This window comes from Rattus norvegicus, chromosome 9 (assembly GCF_036323735.1).
Source record: "Rattus norvegicus strain BN/NHsdMcwi chromosome 9, GRCr8, whole genome shotgun sequence".
In the NCBI taxonomy this organism is placed as follows: Eukaryota; Metazoa; Chordata; class Mammalia; order Rodentia; family Muridae; genus Rattus; species Rattus norvegicus.
In genome coordinates, this window is record NC_086027.1 from 14,222,100 (window position 1) to 14,239,681 (window position 17,582).

At 42.0% G+C, this 17,582-nt stretch overlaps 1 protein-coding gene across 1 annotated transcript in view; it reads right to left on the bottom strand.

Annotated features, from left to right (window-relative positions):
- LOC134480508 (uncharacterized) overlaps window positions 1-13,296 on the bottom strand; it is a 28,187-nt gene extending 14,891 nt beyond the window's left edge. The window contains exon 1 of the mRNA XM_063268017.1: window positions 12,824-13,296. The gene's annotated coding sequence lies outside the window, so the exon portion shown is untranslated. The remainder of the gene's footprint in view (window positions 1-12,823) is intronic.
- Window positions 13,297-17,582: the final 4,286 nt, after the last annotated feature.

Sequence of the window (17,582 nt, forward strand, 5' to 3'; positions counted from 1 at the left end):
GTGTTTATTTATCTTCTTGATTTTCTTAAAGAACCAGCTCCTGGGTTTGTTGATTCTTTTAATACTCGGTTTTGTTTCTTCTTGTTTGATTTCAGCCCTGAGTTTGATTATTTCCTGCCTTCTACTCCTCTAGGGCTTATTTAATTTTTTTCTAGAGCTTTGAGGTGTGCTATCAAGCTGCTGACATATACTCTCTCCTGTTTCTTTTTGCAGGCACTCAGAGCTATGAGTTTTCCTCTTAGCGCTGCTTTTATTGTGTCCTATAAGTTTGGGTATGTTGTACCTTCATTTTCATTAAATTCTAAGAAATCTTTAATTTCTTTCTTATGTCTCCAATGACCAAGTTGTCATTGACTTCAACTTCCATGTATATGTGGGCTTTCTGTACTTTTTGTTGTTATTGATCAGCAGCCTTAGTCCGTGGTTTTTTGATACAAGGCATAGGATTATTTCTATCTTCCTGTATCTGTTGAGGCCTGTTTTGTGACCGATTATATGGTCAGTTTTGGAGAAGGTACCATGAGATGCTGAGAAGAAGGTATATCCTTTGGTTTTAGGGTGGAATTTTCTATAAATATATGTTAAATCCATTTGTTTCATAACTTCTGTTAGTCTTTCTATGTCTCTGTTTAATTTCTGTTTCCCTGATCTGTCCATTGATGAAAGTGGGGTGTTTAAATCTCCTACTATTATTGTTTTGTGCAATGTATGATTTTTTTGAGCTTTAGAAAGGTTTCTCATTGTTTAGGGACACAACTGCTATATACTTGACAAATATAGCAATAACCCAGAACATCCGCAGGAAGCCTGTGACCGTTGCCCACATGAGGATGAGTATCTTTCAAAATTCCTCATGATTTTTGATAAGATCTTCCGCATAATTGGTGGCTTGGCTTCCCTCAAGCATGGTCCAGTTGTCTAGAATCTCCTCCTTGGACAGCATCTCATGCTTGTTTTCGTCTGACTCATACACCAGATGATGGGCCTCAGCCTGTGCATGCTCATAGTTCTGAGGGAGGATCCAGTGGTGAATCTCATCCTAGTCCAGCTTCCCATCCTTGTTCAGATCTGGGAAATCATTGAACTGCTCCCCAGACAAAACCCAGTCTGTCTTAGGGCAATTGTTCTCATGGGAAAAAGATGTCCACAATGTACTCATCCTAGTCCACAAAACCATCCCCGTTCTTGTCGATATTCTCCAGCGTTTCCAGAACTACAATCTCCTCATATGTTCTAAATCCTCTTAGTGTAGAAAAGCAATGAACCCGACCTGAGTAGCTGTCAGGTCACCATCAAGGCCTTAAACCTCCTCTCATCTCGTGGAGGCATCTTTTTAGAGTTGTGATGATCAGAGCTATCTTGGAATTCAGCAAGGTGTCCCAGGTAGTAGCCATAGGTGGCCTGCTTGTATTCTTCCCAGGAGATCTTTTCCTCTATGTCCCTATCATAATCCTTCCAGAGTTTAGCCACATTATGGTTGATGTATCTTTTCTGTACCTGTTTGACCCAAACTTTCAGGTCCTCAGTAGTAACAAGGCCACCTCCATCATTGTCAATTGGATCAACAATTTTCCCCAGCCTCTCCTGCTCTCGTCCAGGCTTAGCTGATCAAAGGTACTGGAGTCCTCCTTGCCCAGGAAGACCTCATGATTGTACAGGAAGCTGTACTTGTCCTCTGGTGGCCACTCGCCCTGCTCTGAATCGAGACAAACCATGTGCTCCTTGCTCATCATGCTCTTGGCCCTGAAGGCCAGGACCAGTGCCAGCAGCAGCCCATGGGGAGTCCCAGGCAGACACCATGCACCACAGTTGCGATCAAAGGGAGGCAGCAGGGAAGTAGGGACTCAGAGCACCTTAGCCTCTGTCCATCCAGAGAGGGCTTTTGTTACATTTCCAATGTTATCCCTTTTCCTGGTTTCCCATCCAAAAAACCCCTTATAACACGCCTCCCCATTCTACTATGAGGGTCTTACCACACCCACCCAAATATCCAGCTCTCCCTGCCTCCCTGTTCTGGTTTACCCTATACTGTGGCATCAAGCCTTGACAAGAGCAAGGACTTCTCCTCCCATTTGTGCCCAAGAAGGCCATCCTCTTCTACATATGCAGCTGTAGCCATAGATCTGTCCATGTGTACTCTTTCGATGGTGGTTTCGGCCCTGGGATCTCTGGGTGTTTTTTAGTGTTGTTCTTATGGGGCTGTAAACCCTTTCAGCTCCCTCAATCCTTTCTCTTACTCCTCCAATGGGGACCCTGCTCTCAGCTGAATGGTTGGCTGCAAGCATCTGCCCCTGTGTTTGTCATGCTCTTTACCCCACTCTTTTGAGCAGATCACCACAGAGCAACGAAGATGTATTGTCTTGGAGTGATGATGTATTGACAAATAGATGATTTCTTAATTCCTAATGATGGTTCGATAAGAATTCCTAAAATTAGATTAGTAACTTTAAGCTTTTATAATAGGACTGCTATTATGTTCTTTCTGGTAATCAAAATTGCATTGAGAACCCTGCCATTCTTAAAGTGTCATGAGTGAATTGCTTCTGCAATACCAAGGAGGCATCTACAAATTAGAGCCCATCCTAAGAGGGGTAAACCAATTAACCAAGGTTCATAAAGAGAACTAATGATTTACTATAGGTGCAAGGACTGAACATAAATAATTGACTGAATTTGCCTATAGGTAATTTCACTTATTCTTTTCTCATAAAAATTACAGCTTTTAACTCTCCATGAACGTGCAGAGCTAGTGACAGCTGGTGATGATTTATCCTGATGATTACTCTTCATGGATATGCATGTAAACATTCTCTGTCATAAACTGATTATCCAACTTATGATTTGAATTCCTGTGCAAACTTGTGGTGAACTTTTCACTATGTGATGCTGTGTTCAGAAAGATATACAAATGCTGATGACAAAGAGAGAGAAGCTTTTTAGACAGAACTGAACTGAAGAGAACAGAACTCAAGAAGAACTGAGAAGTAAAGGCATAGCGTTGAGAGTAAGGAAATTATTGTGTCATAAGACCAAGAGGAAAGGAGATAAGAAGAAGGGAGCAAGGAGAATCTTCTAAGTCAAACTTTATGGAGGCAAACTTTTGTCTTTTAGGAAAACTGAAGAACTTAGAAATAAAGGTTAAAATCACTGCTCTTCAGCCTTCAGCCTCGCTCACTGGCTAGCCTGTGCTCTTCAGCCTTCACCTTGGCTCACTGGCTAGCCTCTGCTCTTCAGTCAGGCTCACTGGCTAGCCTCTGCTCTTCAGTCAGGCACACTGATTAGCCTCTGCTCTTCACTCAGGCTCACAGTCTAGCCTCTGCTCTTCAGTCAGGCTCACTGCCTAGTCTCTGCTCTTCAGTCAGGCTCACTGGCTAGCCTCTGCTCTACAGTCAGGCTCACTGTCTAGCCTCTGCTCTACAGTCAGGTTCACTGGCTAGCCTGTGCTCTTCAGTCAGGCTCACTGGCTAGCCTCTCCTCTTCAGCTGGGCTCACTGGCTAGCCTCTGCTCTTCAGTCAGGCTCACTGGCTAGCCTCTGCTCTTCAGTCAGACTCACTGACTAGCCTCTGCTCTTCAGTCAGGCTCACTGTCTAGCCTCTGCTCTACAGTCAGGTTCACTGTCTAGCCTGTGCTCTTCAGTCAGGCTCACTGGCTAGCCTCTCCTCTTCAGCTGGGCTCACTGGCTAGCCTCTGCTCTTCAGTCAGGAGTGGCTAGCCTCTGTTCTTCAGTCAGGCTCACTGTCTAGCCTCTCCTCTTCAGCTGGGCTCACTGGCCTATGGGGCCCTAGCACATCACTTAACCATCTGCTCATGACTGCCTGACCACAATGACAACCTGGCTGCACTGACTTCTTAAAGTTGTCCTCTAGAAAGAGCACAAGAAACCAAAGAGAAGCACCACAGGGACCTTTTACAATGGGCTTTTTTCAACCTTAAGTACTTTCGTTATTTCTTTAAAAAAAGTGAAATATAATTTCTGTAATTCATATGGCCAAGAGAGCTGTGCAATAGTCATTGCTTTATGGAATTTGGTGCTAAATCAAAAGATTCCTTTATTCTATTACGATGTTATCTGTATGTTGTAAGATGTATCTTTGGAAAACACAACACCAAATTCCTAAAATCTAGATGTTTTAAGACATCAGCTCATGGAGAAACATAACTGCTTACCTATCTAGACTGGCCTTTTTTGGTATTCTGCAGGTACTATCAATTTTCCACATTACTTCCATGACTTTCAAGAATGATTAAGAGAAAAAGAAGTTGAACATAATGGCCAGAAAGGGGATTCTGTCAAGTTGTCTTGTTTGGGAACGATACCAAGCTATGACTGGTAAGCCTAAAACCACCTGTTCCCAAAACTGACAGAACTTACAGAAAATACATACTTTCTTATCATTCCTCTGCCCCTATGGTCAGAGATTTATTGAGCACCTACTACGATTCTGGCACTGTGCATCTAAGGGTGTAATGGTGAATCAAAAACTTAATAAAAAGCTTAATTAAGGAATAAAGAAAAATGAACCATAATTTTGAAACTCAGAATTCAATATAGGCAAAACCACCATTTCTTTTTTTTTTTTATTAACTTGAGTATTTCTTATATACATTTTGAGTATTATTCCCTTTCTTGGTTTCCGGGCAAACATCCCCCTCCCCCCTCCCCTTCTTCATGGGTGTTCCCCTCCCCATCCTCCCCCCATTGCCGTCCTCCCCCCAACAATCTAGTTCACTGGGGGTTCAGTCTTAGCAGGACCCAGGGCTTTCCCTTCCACTAGGTGCTCTTACTAGGATATTCATTGGTACCTATGAGGTCAGAGTCCAGGGTCAGTCCATGTATAGTCTTTCGGTATTGGCTTAGTCCCTGGAAGCTCTGGTTTGATGGCATTGTTGTACATATGGGGTCTCGAGCCCCTTCAAGCTCTTCCAGTTCTTTCTCTGATTCCTTCAATGGGGGTCCTATTCTCAGTTCAGTGGTTTGCGGCTGGCATTCGCTTCTGTGTTTGCTGTATACTGGCTGTGTCTCTCAGGAGCGATCTACATCCGGCTCCTGTCGGCCTGCACTTCTTTGCTTCATCCATCTTGTCTAATTGGATGGCTGTATATGCATGGGCCACATGTGGGGCAGGCTCTGAATGGCTGTTCCTTCTGTGTCTGTTTTAATCTTTGCCTCTCTATTCCCTCAAAAGGGTATTCTTGTTCCCCTTTTAAAGAAGGAGTGAAGCATTCACATTTTGATCATCCGTCTTGAGTTTCATTTGTTCTAGGCATCTAGGGTAATTCAAGCATTTGGGCTAATAGCCACTTATCAATGAGTGCATACCATGTGTGTTTTTCTGTGAGTGGGTTACCTCACTCAGGATGATATTTTCCAGTTCCGACCATTTGCCTAATGAATTTCATAAACTCGTTGTTTTTGATAGCTGAGTAATATTCCATTGTGTAGATGTACCACATTTTCTGTATCCATTCCTCTGTTGAAGGGCATCTGGGTTCTTTCCAGGTTCTGGCTATTATACATAAGGCTGCGATGAACATAGTGGAGCACGTGTCTTATTTATATGTTGGGGCATCTTTTGGGTATATGCCCAAGAGAGGTATAGCTGGATCCTCAGGCAGTTCAATGTCCAATTTTCTGAGGAACCTCCAGACTGATTTCCAGAATGGTTTTACCAGTCTGCAATCCCACCAACAATGGAGGACTGGTCCTCTTTCTCCGCATCCTCGCCAGCATCTGCTGTCACCTGAGTTTTTGATCTTAGCCATTCTCACTGGTGTGAGGTGAAATCTCAGGGTTGTTTTGATTTGCATTTCCCTTATGACTAAAGATGTTGAACATTTCTTTAGGTGTTTCTCAGCCATTCGGCATTCCTCAGCTGTGAATTCTTTGTTTAGCTCTGAACCCCATTTTTTAATAGGGTTATTTGTCTCCCTGCGGTCTAACTTCTTGAGTTCTTTGTATAGTTTGGATATAAGGCCTCTATCTGTTGTAGGATTGGTAAAGATCTTTTCCGAATCTGTTGGTTGCCATTTTGTCCGAACCACAGTGTCCTTTGCCTTATATAAGCTTTGCAGTTTTATGAGATCCCATTTGTCGATTCTTGATCTTAGAGCATAAGCCATTGGTGTTTTGTTCAGGAAATTTATCCCGTGCCCATGTGTTCCAGATTCTGCCCTAGTTTTTCTTCTATTAGTTTGAGTGTGTCTGGTTTGATGTGGAGGTCCTTGATCCACTTGGACTTAAGCTTTGTACAGGGTGATAAACATGGATCAATCTGCATTCTTCTACATGTTGACCTCCAGTTGACCCAGCACCATTTGCTGAAAATGCTATCTTTTTTCCATTGGATGGTTTTGGCTCCTTTGTCAAAAATCAAGTGCCCATGGGTGTGTGGGTTCATTTCTGGGTCTTCAATTCTGTTCCATTGGTCTATCTGTCTGTCTCTGTACCAATACCATGCAGTTTTTATCACTATTGCTCTGTAATACTGCTTGAGTTCAGGGATAGTGATTCCCCCTGAAGTCCTTTTATTGTTGAGGATAGTTTTAGCTATCCTGGGTTTTTTGTTATTCCAGATGAATTTGCAAATTGTTCTGTCTTACGCTTTGAAGAATTGGATTGGTATTTTGATGGGGATTGCATTGAATCTGTAGATCGCTTTTGGTAAAATGGCCATTTTTACTATATTAATCCTGCCAATCCATGAGCTTGGGAGATCTTTCCATCTTCTGAGGTCTTCTTCAATTTCATTCTTCAGAGTCTTGAAGTTCTTATTGTACAAATCTTTTACTTGCTTGGTTAAAGTCACACCGAGGTACTTTATATTATTTGGGTCTATTATGAAGGGTGTCCTTTCCCTAATTTCTTTCTCGGCTTGTTTCTCTTTTGTGTAGCGGAAGGCTACTGATTTATTTGAGTTAATTTTATACCCAGCCACTTTGCTGAAGTTGTCTATCAGCTTTAGTAGTTCTCTGTTGGAACTTTTGCGATCACTTAAATATACTATCATATCATCTGCAAATAGTGATATTTTGACTTCTTCTTTTACGATCTCTATACACTTGACCTCCTTTTGTTGTCTGGTTGATCTGGCTAGAACTTCAAGAACTATATTGAATAAGTAGGGAGAGAGTGGGCAACCTTGTCTAGTCTCTGATTTTAGTGGGATTGCATCAAGTTTCTCTCCATTTAGTTTAATGTTAGCAACTGGTTTGCTGTATATGGCTTTTACTATGTTTAGGTATGGGCCTTGAATTCCTATTCTTTCCAGGACTTTTATCATGAAAGGGTGTTGAATTTTGTCAAATGCTTTCTCAGCATCTAATGAAATGATCATATGGTTTTGATCTTTCAGTTTGTTTATATAATGGATCATGTTGATTGTTTTCCATATATTAAACCATCCCTGCATGCCTGGGATGAAGCCTACTTGATCATGGTGGATGATTGTTTTGATGTGCTCTTGGATTCGGTTTGCCAGAATTTTATTGAGTATTTTTGCGTCCATATTCATAAGGGAAATTGGTCTGAAGTTCTCTTTCTTTGTTGGGTCTTTGTGTGGTTTAGGTATAAGAGTAATTGTGGCTTCATAGAAGGAATTTGGTAGTGCTCCATCTGTTTCAATTTTGTGGAATAGTTTGGATAATATTGGTATGAGGTCTTCTATGAAGGTCTGATAGAATTCTGCACTAAACCTGTCTGGACCTGTGCTCTTTTTGGTTGGGAGACCTTTAATGACTGCTTCTATTTCCTTAGGAGTTATGGGGTTGTTTAACTGGTTTATCTATTCCTGATTTAACTTTGGTACCTGATATCTGTCTAGGAAATTGTCCATTTCCTGCAGATTTTCAAGTTTTGTTGAATATAGGCTTTTATAGTAAGATCTGATGATTTTTTGAATTTCCTCTGAATCTGTAGTTTTGTCTCCCTTTTCATTTCTGATTTTGTTAATTTGGACACACTCTCTGTGTCCTCTCATTAGTCTGTCTAAGGGATTATCTATCTTGTTAATTTTCTCAAAGAACCAACTTTTGGTTCTGTTGATTCTTTCTATGGTCCTTTTTGTTTCTACTTGGTTGATTTCAGCTCTGAGTTTCATTATTTCCTGCCTTCTACTACTCCTGGGTTTATTTGCTTCTTTTTGTTCTAGAGCTTTTAGGTGTGCTGTCAAGCTGCTGACATATGCTCTCTCCTGTTTCTTTCTGCAGGCACTCAGCGCTATGAGTTTTCCTCTTAGCACAGCTTTCATTGTGTCCCATAAGTTTGAGTATGTCGTACCTTCATTTTCATTAAATTCTAAAAAGTCTTTAATTTCTTTCTTTATTTCTTCCTTGACCAGGTTATCATTGAGTAGAGCATTGTTCAATTTCCACGTATATGTGGGCATTCTTCCCTTATTGTTATTGAAGACCAATTTTAGGCCGTGGTGGTCCGATAGCAGGCATGGGATTATTTCTGTCTTTCTGTACCTGTTGAGGCCTGTTTTTTGACCAATTATATCGTCAATTTTGGAGAAAGTACCATGAGGAGCTGAGAAGAAGGTATATCCTTTTGCTTTAGGATAGAATATTCTATAAATATCTGTTAAGTCCATTTGGCTCATGACTTCTCTTAGTCTGTCTACGTCTCTGTTTAATTTCTGTTTCCATGATCTGTCCATTGGTGAGAGTGGGGTCTTGAAGTCTCCTACTATTATTGTGTGAGGTGCAATGTGTGTTTTGAGCTTTAGTAAGGTTTCTTTTACGTATGTAGGTGCCCTTGTATTTGGGGCATAGAAATTTAGGATTGAGAGTTCATCTTGGTGGATTTTTCCTTTGATGAATATGAAGTGTCCTTCCTTACCTTTTTTGATGAATTTTAGTTGAAAATTAATTTTATTTGATATTAGAATGTCGACTCCAGCTTGCTTCTTCTGACCATTTGCTTGGAAAGTTGTTTTCCAGCCTTTCACTCTGAGGTAGTGTCTGTCTTTGTCTCTGAGGTGTGTTTCCTGTAGGCAGCAGAATGCAGGGTCCTCATTGCATATCCAGTTTGTTAATCTATGTCTTTTTATTGGGGAGTTGAGGCCATTGATATTGAGAGATATTAAGGAATAGTGATTATTGCTTCCTGTTATATTCATATTTTGATGTGAGGTTATGTTTGTGTGCTTTTCTTCTCTTTGTTTTGTTGCCAAGACAATTAGTCTCTTGCTTCTTGTAGGATATAGCCTGCCTCCTTATGTTGGGCTTTACCATTTATTATCCTTTGTAGTGCTGGATTTGTAGAAAGATATTGTGTAAATTTGGTTTTGTCATGGAATATCTTGGTTTCTCCATCTATGTTAATTGAGAGTTTTGCAGGATACAGTAACCTGGGCTGGCATTTGTGTTCTCTTAGGGTCTGTATGACATCTGTCCAGGATCTTCTGGCTTTCATAGTTTCTGGCGAAAAGTCTGGTGTGATTCTGATAGGTCTGCCTTTATATGTTACTTGACCTTTTTCCCTTACTGCTTTTAATATTCTTTCTTTATTTTGTGCGTTTGGTGTTTTGACTATTATGTGACGGGAGGTGTTTCTTTTCTGGTCCAAACTATTTGGAGTTCTGTAGGCTTCTTGTATGCCTATGGGTATCTCTTTTTTTAGGTTAGGGAAGTTTTCTTCTATGATTTTGTTGAAAATATTTACTGGTCCTTTGAGCTGGGAGTCTTCACTCTCTTCTATACCTATTATCCTTAGGTTTGATCTTCTCATTGAGTCCTGGGTTTACTGTATGTTTTGGACCAGTAGCTTTTTCTGCTTTACATTATCTTTGACAGTTGCGTCAATGATTTCTATGGAATCTTCTGCTCCTGATATTCTCTCTTCCATCTCTTGTATTCTGTTGGTGAAGCTCGTATCTACAGCTCCTTGTCTCTTCTTTTGGTTTTCTATATCCAGGGTTGTTTCCATGTGTTCTTTCTTGATTGCTTCTATTTCCATTTTTAATTCCTTCAACTGTTTGATTGTGTTTTCCTGGAATTCTTTCAGGGATTTTTGTGACTCCTCTCTATGGCCTTCTACTTGTGTATTTATGATTTCCTGGAATTCTTTCAGGGATTTTTGTGACTCCTCTCTATGGGCTTCTACTTGTTTATTTATGATTTCCTAGAATTCTTTCAGGGATTTTTGAGATTCCTCTCTGTAGGCTTCTACTTGTTCTCTAAGGGAGTTAGTTCTTCACGTCTTTCTTGAAGTCCTCCAGCATCATGATCAAATATGATTTTGAAACTAGATCTTGGGGCTGGGGATTTAGCTCAGTGGTAGAGCGCTTGCCTAGGAAGCGCAAGGCCCTGGGTTCGGTCCCCAGCTCCAAAAAAAAGAACCAAAAAAAAAAAAAAAAAAAAAAAAAACTAGATCTTGCTTTTCTGGTGTGTTTGGATATTCCGTGTTTGCTTTGGTGTGAGAATTGGGCTCCGATGATGCCATGTAGTCTTGCTTTCTGTTGCTTAGGTTCCTGCGCTTGCCTCTCGCCATGAGATTATCTCTAGTGTTACTTTGTTCTGCTATTTCTGACAGTGGCTAGACTCTCCTATAAGCCTGTGTGGCAGGAGTGCTGTAGACCTATTTTCCTGTTTTCTTTCAGCCAGTTATGGGGACAGAGTGTTCTGCTTTCGGGCGTGTAGTTTTCCCCATCTACAGGTCTTCAGCTGTTCCTGTGGGCCTATGTCTGGTGTTCACCAGGCAGGTCACTTGCAGCAGAAAGGTTGGTCTTACCTGTGGTCCCAAGGCTCAAGTTTGCTCATGGGGTGCTGCCTACAAGCTCTACGCGGGGACAGCAACCAGGAAGATCTGTGCCACCCTTTCCGGGAGCCTCTGTGCACCAGGGTTCCAGATGGCGTTTGGTGTTTTCTTCTGGCGTCAGAGATGTGTGCAGAGTGCAGTCTCTTCTGCTTTCCCAGGCGTTTCTGCCTCTCTGAACGTTTAGGTCTCCCTCCCACGGGATTTGGGTGCAGAGAACTGTTTATCCGGTCTGTCCCTTCAGGTTCCAGCAGTGTCTCAGGCGCAGAGGTCCTGCAGCTCCTGGGCCCTCCCCCACCAATACCACCATTTCTTTAACTGGTGATTTCTGAAAAGCTCATCATTTTTTCCATGGGCTTCTACAGTAATGATACTCAGTCTTGATTTTGTACATCACAAAAAGCAAGTCACACTTCTTTCTTGGCTCCCACAACTGTCAAAGGGAACAACACTGTCGCTGTCCATTGTGCTTCCCTATCAATCCTGCTATGGATGGTAATGAATTCCAGTCTTTTCAATGTGAAAACAGGCCACCACTTGTGGGCAAAGATTATTAAAATTACCCAAACCGGTATATTCTCTAAAATTTTCACATAGCATTTTACTGATATCACAATGTAAATTCACCACAAATATTTAACCAATGAAAATATTGAATAGCTCTGCAAATAGGAGCGATAATCATATATACTTGAAAACAACTATTATGGACACAAAGAACGTACTAGGAGAAAAGATACATCACTAAAAGCTACACAAGCAGCAAAAAAGACACTACATTTCTTGGTTTGAAAGTTAGGTGATACACTTGATCTTTAAAGACAGGCAATGTACTTGATCTTTAAGCCCTTCAACTGTGCCCTGTCCACATAGAAACTGCAGTAGATGACAATCTTTTGTAAGATTTATTTATTTATATGTGAGACAATGCAGCTGTCTTCAGACACACCAGAAGAGGGCATCAGTACTCCTTACAGATGGTTGTGAGCCACCACGTGGTTGCTGGCATTTGAACTCAAGACCTCTGAAAGAACACTTGATGCTCTTACCCACTAAGCCATCTCTCCAGCCCTCACAACAGCCTCTTACACAGCATCACAGTGGTCTATTTCACTAGATGGCTCCAGGCTGATAACAGAGAAACTTTCATAGTTCCTGAGCACTTCTGAGTTCAAATACCACCAGTGCTAACTCTGTGCTGTTGGCACATTCTGACCTGTCTCCTAAGGGTTGTCAGCCACAAAAGGGATGGGTTAGCACCAGACAGTATTCACTGCCCAATCCTAAAAACCCCATCAATTCTGAAAAAGCCACATTCCATGCTTGCTCCATATTTGAGGAAGCCAAATGGTTGATCTGGCTCAAGGCTCTACTTTTCTTAGCTCATCAACTTTCTTTTTCCACTTCTTGTCACAAGAAGTATTTTTTTATGCTGCAACTACACTGCAATGTTTGAAGGAAACCACCATAAACTCTGGATGTCACCTCTTGAAATTTAAAATTCACCAAACAATTCGTGGCTTTTTAATCAGCACCATGGAAAATAAATAAAAACAAGCAAAACCATTCCAAAGGAACTTGCAGATCTGGAGGCCTGCTCATAGCAGGCAGGAAAGAATTAAATTATGCAGAACTGTAATCTCTCAGAGCTTTGGAGGCTAAAAAAGAGGAAATCTCTGTTTATGTTCCCTTTCCCCCAGTAATTGAAGGAGTGTATTTTACATCCTCCAAATACAATTTCTTGCAAGGGGCAACCAATTACAAAGTAGATCAGAAGAAATCTATTAAATAATACATTCATTGCCTGAGGTTTTAAGAAAATATTTTCCCACGATCCCCGTCCATTAACAGCACACTCCAGATTACCTCTCCATTCTTTCTCAATGCCATAGGCTTTCCAATCCCTGCTTCAGCTCTCCATACATCCCTGAACCCTCCCTTCCCCTACCCAATGGACTCACTTTGCATTGCCTCCTTCTGCCACTGCTTTCCCAGGACAGGGGGACCAGGGGGGGGGGGGGGCGGAGCCAGAACCAGGGAAGTAGGGACGCGGGTCTCCTACCTACCTTGATTCTGCTGCTCTGGCGGTGCAGCCCGCCCTGCTTGCTGCTTGCTGTCCCTGGGGACCAGACCGGAGGTCGGGCTAGGGGTCCGCGCGAGCACCACGCCTCCAGGTCCCCTGGCAGGGCTGGCCTGGGCTTCGTCCCTGGACACTGAAGGCTGCAGTCTCTGTTTGAAACCCCGCCGCTATCATAGCGCGCCTGCCCTAGGCCGAGCTGACCCCCAACGCCTTTAAGGCCCGCTTCCCTGGCTGCTTCTTCTGCTTTTTCTTTTCTTTTTGTCTTTCTCTTTTTGTTCGCGACGTGGCGCCTGCGAAGAGCTCGCTTCCAGGAAGGAGGACATCGTGCAGGCAGAATCACCTCTGGGCCCTGCCGGGGTTGGAGAGGGAGAGAGAGGAGTCAGCTTGGGCGGCGGCGCCCTGACTGCAGGCACCTGCTGATGGAAAACTCGCCCAGGCACACGCGCTGCTGCGGGTGCCAAATATAACGCGGGCGCCCCGTCCCCTCAGGCCCCGCGCTCACCCACGAGATCCGTGTGCCCTGAGGCCTGGCTCGGGCGCGGTCGAACGGCGGGGTGGGAAGGACACGGGTGCCCACTCCAAGGTGCAGGCAACCTGGTGAGGCGCAACACTGGGAAGCGCGTGGTGAGGAGCTCCTGGCTCAGTCCAGGTGGGTCAGTCCCCTCTCAGGGCTCTGGGGAGGCGTAGGGCGGCTTCTGTGGCCCCCAGGCCCAGCGTGACCTAACTGTGGCCAAAGCCTCAGGAGCTTCCAGCTGCCCCAGGATGGAGACTTGGGCATGGTGATTGTGGTTGCCACTCTCCTAGGCTGGCTCAGCAGGGCGCAAGCCACCACCTGCTGTCCTCACCTGAAGGCATCCTGATGGGGCTGAGAGCCCACATCCAGCAGGCGAGCCTCAGGGCAGGGGGCCATGGTCTTGGGTCTGCACCTTGTTGCCAGCCCCTCACACATATGGCAGCATCACACATATGGCTCCTTCTACCAACCGCCACTAATTACCATTTGGACATTCCATCACAGTGTTGTCAAGAAGAAAGATTGCAAACAAACACGAAAAGAATGAAATTTAAAATCTTTTTTATCAGGCTGGAGAGATGGCTTGGTGATTAAGAGCACTGCTTCTCCATTGCTCCCAAGTACAATTCCCAGCAACCACATGGTGACCTACAACTATCTGTAGTGGGATCCAATGCCCTCTTCTGTCTGAAGCTCTCTTCTGACATGCAGGCACACTCGCAGACAGAGTGCTCATGTACAGAAATAAATAAATCTTTAAAAATAAAACGTTCTAATCAGTTAATGTATCTACATCTAGAAGCTAGAAAAGGGTCACAGCAATATTAAAAATAATTCAGAAATTGTAAAGGGATGTACGAGAGTCACAAAATTCACTGGGCAAGATGGTGTATACCTGGAATCCCAAAACTCACAAGGCTGAGGTAGGTGGATTGTCTTGAGTTCAAGGCTAGACTAAAGTGTGAGTCCTTGTATTAGAAAACAGAACAATTGGGGAGGGGATGGAGAGAGAGACAGAGAGACAGAGAGACAGAGAGACAGAAGAGACAGAGAGACAGAAGAGACAGAGAGGGAGACAGAGACAGAGAGACAGAAAAACAGAGAAAGACGGAGAGGGTGACAGAGACAGAGAGAGAGAGAGAGAGAGAGAGAGAGAGAGAGAGAGACCTCGATGTCATTTCCTGCACTGATGACAAGCTACTGAAGAATGTGAATGTCTCCTACCAAGCACTGAGATAATGCTAATGACAGAATGGGTTTCTTATTAAGATATCATAAACTGTAGATGGAAAAGTAAAGGAATGTATAAAAAATAAAAGAGAAATCCTACATTTGGAAAGCCTAAATTTAGAAGACTGTATAAGTTTAAGTCATAGGGGTGGGAATGAGACGATGTGGGGGGAGAGAATAATCACAATAAACTATATATGTACATGAAAATGTTAACTAAGTGCAACCAATTAAAAGAGAAAAGCAGGTTTGTTTTACGATGAAATTGATTTCCCATATGACACTATATAACATTTTGTGAATGGATTATATGAATTATCTGCAATAAAAAAATCAATTGTTATTAAAGATGTGGTTGTGTTCATATTAATTTCAAGTGTTTTAAATTCTTTTTTTATTTGCTTATTTATTGATTGATTTTTTTAAGATAGGGTTTTTCTATGTAGACCAGGTTGACTCAAAAAAGAGATGCACCTGCCTATGCCTCCAAAGAGTTAGGATCAAAAGTGTATACATACACATGAAATTTACATTCTTAAAGTCATAAAAAATTACAGTTATCAACTTGGTACAATTTTTGAACAGTGATCAAGTGAATAGAAATATCAGAAACACATGTAAGGCATTAGGTTACTGTTGTTAAAAGGATCTTGAGCAGCATATATAATTCAAATCATCCAGGAGATACATTGTGAAAAAAAAACATGAAACTGGGTAAAGATGATTTAAATTTTTTAATCTATTAAAAATTTTAAAGTGCATTTGATATGAAAGCTCTAAGTGATATACTTCACACTTTTGCTTATATACCATCTTCAATTTTATGTGCATTCTGCAAATATTGTCCATGTTTATTCAGGCTCTTATTATTTCCCCATGACTGATAACATTCACAGAAATCATATTGAGCAAACTGTATATGTTGACGTATAATAGAATTGTATTCTACACAGTATAGCATAGAAATATGTATATATAACTTCCCACATGTGTGTATATACATATGTAAATGGCTCAAGAAAATGAGTATCACTTTATCATTGTGGTATTATTGTCATCAAAATCCTGAGAACATTGAAATGGCATCAAATAGTGACCAGATCGGCAAAAAAATCCACAAAATAAAACTCTTATAAAGAATCTAACAATACTAGCAAAAGATGCAAAAATATTAAAGTCTCAATGAAATAAAAAGCCCAGATGAAATATTGTATAATATTTTCTCAACTCTAGGATAATGTATTTTTGTAAAACTATCAATAAAAGGCCTGAATTTTGAAGAAATCAAAAGTAGTACAGTATAATTTTGCAGTGGTCAATATTGATGCATACCATTTTACATAACTGCATAAACTGTCTTTCTTTTGTTCCGTGGTCTACCATCGAACTCAGATAGATTTATGGGGAACCATTACATTGTAGACTTAAACTGGATTAATTTGGGGGTGAGTAAGTCATTTTGGTAAAGTTGCTTTAAAAATAAACCTTTTGATATTAGTACAGCAAATAATTCTCCCTGAAGGAAAAACCAGACACCAAGAACCTAGACCACTGCTGCCCAGGAAAAATTTCTAGATGATAGAAATATTCTATATCTGCGGTGTTTCTGTCTATGGATTCTGGCTGGCTGTTTGCCTCCTGGTTTGCCTGCTGTGACTAAAGGGGCAGATTTTAGTTCTAAGTTTAGTTCATCTCAAATAGCCATGTGTGACCAGTGGGTGCCATTTGGACAGTGTAGCCACAGAAAACTGAAGCAGTGTAACCAAAGACTCACCTAGGAGTCAGTTGACCTCCTAGAAGTGACTTGGGAAAACATTGGCAATGATAGCCTCTTGGGGAGCTCACCTTCACCAAAAGCAAACTGTGAATCCTTTACTCTTCTGCAATAGTCATAATGCAACTGGTCTCACACCCACTCCAACCCTCACCAAAGACATTTGAGAGGGAGCTGAACCCACTGTGTGCTTTAGATTTCAGTGTAGAAAGCACTTCCTTCGAAGTGGAGCAGACTGAGATTGCCAAGTCCTTTGCGTGGCTCCAGGGACTTGGGTCTGACCAGGGGTGAGGAGGAAATGAAGAATGACATTGGACACACATACATGGGGAAGGCTGGGTCCGTGAGCTGGAGAAAATGCAGCATCCCAGAAGCTCAGCATGTTTATTATATAGAGTTGGCCAGGAAGCAGGGCTGTTGCACAGGGCAGCAAGGAGGTGGGCATTACATGCAGATAAACAAGGAGGGGAGGACTATGCATATGCAACTGACAAGGGGCAGATTTAGCTAATCTCAGTAGGAGCAGTCTCTGCAGGGAGCAGTCTTCAGGCTGTAAATATCCAGATGGGGCCAGGGAGAAAGGTAGAGTAGACTTTTTCTGCACACACTATCAACACCATCCTGAGAAGGCATTGTCATGTCTCTGAGCCTCAAGGGACATGGGGGCCTTTGCCTTTTCCCCATGGATAAATGGCTTTGGGTCCAAGGCATGGTCATATCATGTTTACAGTACATATCCACTTAGGGCTTCAGTTCCTCAGGACTTCCTCTGCTCCCACAGTGAGATCTCAAAAGAAAAACAGAAACCAACAAACAAAAAATGTGCTCAGTGAACTGGTTAATTCCCTTAACTGTACAGATCCAGTGTCCTAAGTCTAGGACTTCCTCCAAGGCTACAGAAAATCCTCTGGACCTAAAATAAGCAAAAAACAAACAAACAAACAAAAAGAAAACCAAAAAAAAACAAAAAGAAAACAAAAACCAAACAAAGACCCTTGCGCCCCCCCCCAAAATGAATGGGAGAAAAAATTATTAAGGTTTTCATAAAAATTGTTTAAGAAAAACACACGGGAATTTACTTAATAGAGTTAGTGTGCTGAGATGTGAGGCCCACTCACATTATGCAGCATTTGGAAGTCTCAGACAACTTAACAGAAGAGGACTCCTAAATATTCTTCGTGACCACTCTCCACATACTACTCACAGCTTAATACTAACCTTCATAAT